At 43.0% G+C, this 2,876-nt stretch overlaps 1 non-coding gene across 1 annotated transcript; it reads right to left on the reverse strand.

Annotated features, from left to right (window-relative positions):
- Nucleotides 1–2,326: 2,326 nt before the first annotated feature.
- Nucleotides 2,327–2,463, reverse strand: Trnar-gcg. The gene is made up of 2 exons: nucleotides 2,427–2,463; nucleotides 2,327–2,369 (listed from the first exon to the last, which is right to left on the reverse strand). It is a non-coding gene; the product is annotated as a tRNA-Arg (tRNA).
- Between the last annotated feature and the right edge of the window lie 413 nt (nucleotides 2,464–2,876).

The following is a 2,876-nucleotide window of genomic DNA, read 5'->3' on the forward strand; positions in this document are numbered from 1 at the left end:
AGAGACGCATGACAGTCGTGTTATGTGGGTTGAATAGTTTCAGCCGAAATCTCTTACCAGACCCTCACGCTTGGAGGGAGATACTTTTTTCTAGGCATCTTTACGTGCTCACTGTGCACTCAAAACTGAAAAGAGCGACGTGACGCGATCGTCGGGCATATTAGAAACACTGTCCAACACATTTGTGCAAAGTTTCATCGGATGTTGACTGTGGTTTCCATTTCGCAGTCTATCACACCTTAATTTTCGAATGTCCCTCGTAGAATGGTGAGGGACTAGCCAAAGATAGTTACAGAGTAGTGGACTTTGTCCAAGTACAACTTGTGGGAAAGCTAAGCAAAGACTGCATGTAGTCTTCGGAAAAATCGACAGAGTCGAGAGTAGAGGGTGTAAGGTTGTTACAGCCAATAGGAGAGGATCCCCTTCCGGGCAGTTCGAGAAAGGAGACGTTATCTCCGGAAGTCCGCCATACTAGATCAATTTTAAATGAATTGGCATGAAATGTGGACGCTGCTGTGGAGCTCTTGCTGATATGATGAATAAATGGTATAAAAATGAGTTATATCACGGTGGTTAACGCTCGAAACGTGTCGTTCAGAATAAATTTATTCAGGCAAGTGTTAGGAGACGCTTCAATTGTCATAATTTTTATGGTGTGAAATAGTTGGTACATTGTGTTCGTGGCCATTAAGAATGAGTGTTGGACACCACCTCTGAACTGTGGAATAATTGCAAGAAAAATCTGTTCATCTGAGATAGTGTCGTGTTCTTGCATAATTACTGAAGTTCTGTGGGTTAAAATTGAATTTTATGTAAATATCTTTGTAACGTGGTCATGAGCAGATGTTTGCGCTAGTTCCTTCAGTGCGGATTAACGACTACACATTTAAAGTTCTGCGGGTAGTAATTTGTCTTAAATGTTTACTAAAGAAAATGGAGGTCGGGTCAGAGTATTTTCATTCAGTTCTCACCATTGTGAACCCGCTTGAGGGATAATAGTGTGCAAAAGCGTGTTAATGTTTTCTAAAAGTGATTATATGAAATCTGATATTTCTTTTTGTGATAACTGTTGCCCGACCTTAGCTTGTTTCCTTGTAAGTGAGGTCTGGTCATGTGTTTAAGAAATTAGACAACATCTGAACTAATTCTACAGTACGAAATAATGATCTTGATGACCCTCAGCCAAGTATAACGTAATAATTTCATAATTTTTTGCGAGTTGCTATTCCCGCCATTGTGTGTTCGCTACTTTGTGTCCATTTAAGCCGTTTGCTTCAATCCGTTGGTATGTAATAATAGCTCATCAAAGCTAAATTCGTTAATTTATATCAACTTTGTTTAACTTTGCGAATTTATTTATTGAGTCAATCCATACCTGCTTGCTTTGCTAAACGATACCAGACACGGTAGTCACCCTGATGGTGTATAACATAATTTGTGTATTCGTCCGTCAATGTGCATTTATACAAAGACCCTCAGAAATTTCCGTTTTGCTTCGCTTTCCGACTGTCAAAGCTGGCACAATTAGCCGTTATTCGGAATAACAGCGGCGTGGAACCCCCCTCCCCGCATCGTTAATCAGTAAATAATGAAATGTCACTCAAAATCTTGTTATTGGGTCTGTCAACCTCTGGTCGGCGCAAAGCTCGTTTAAGTGCTTCTTTATTGTTTTCGTTCCTTTGTTGTGATTTTATACTCCATGTTCCATCTGTCACAGACATTTTCATTTGCTGAGACCTAGTCTCTTGTTTTATAGATTCATTTATTTGATCCTCAGGTAGTAATGTAGACTGATCTTCGACCAGGATAAGCGAAGTAAATGATTCGCAAATGTGAAAGATTTCCAGAATCATCTTTGATTATTTTTGTTGTAGCTACACTTCGTCGCTAACGTGCGTGTTGACAACAGACTCCGAGGTTCAACCGATGTCAGTGTAATCACGGACGCTTCTCCCAACCATACAACAGGTACGCATACCTTTAAGCACAACTACTGAAATGACTAGAATTTGATTTCCAAACACACATTCATTCAACGATACACAAATAGTCAACTTCGAGAAATCGTTGTGCCTGTGAAAGTTTTGCCCTGAGACGAAGTCCAGTTTCCAGAATGAGATTTTCACTCTGCAGTGGAGTGTGCGCTGATATGAAACTTCCTGGCAGATTAAAACTGTGTGCCGGACCGAGACTCGAACTCTGGACCTTTGCCTTCAAATGGTTCAAATGGCTCTGAGCACTATGGGACTCAACTGCTGAGGCCATTAGTCCCCTAGAACTTACAACTAGTTAAACCTAACTAACCTAAGGACATCACAAACATCCATGCCCGAGGCAGGATTCGAACCTGCGACCGTAGCGGTCTTGCGGTTCCAGACTGCAGCGCCTTTAACCGCACGGCCACTTCGGCCGGCGACCTTTGCCTTTCGCGGGCAAGTGCTCTACCAACTGAGCTACCCAAGCAGGACTCACGCCTCGTCCTCACAGCTTTCCTTCTGCCAGTACCTCGTCTCCTACCTTCTAAACTTTACAGAAGCTCTCCTGCGAACCTTGCAGAACTAGCACTCCTGAAAGAAAGGATATTGCGGAGACATGGCTTATGCACAGCCTGGGGGATGTTTCCAGAATGAGATTTTCACTCTGCAGCGGAGTGTGTGCGATGATATGAAACTTCCTGGCAGATTAAAAGTTTGGAAGGTAGGAGACGAGGTACTGGCTGAAGTAAAGCTGTGGGGACGGGGCGTGAGTCGTGCTTGGGTAGCTCGGATTGTAGAGCACTTGCCCGCAAGAGGCAAAGGTTCCGAGTTCGAGTCTCGGTCCGGCACACAGTTTTAATCCGCCAGGAAGTTTCGAAGTTCAGTTTATGCACACTACAG

This window comes from Schistocerca piceifrons, chromosome X, assembly GCF_021461385.2.
Source record: "Schistocerca piceifrons isolate TAMUIC-IGC-003096 chromosome X, iqSchPice1.1, whole genome shotgun sequence".
NCBI classification, from domain to species: Eukaryota; Metazoa; Arthropoda; class Insecta; order Orthoptera; family Acrididae; genus Schistocerca; species Schistocerca piceifrons.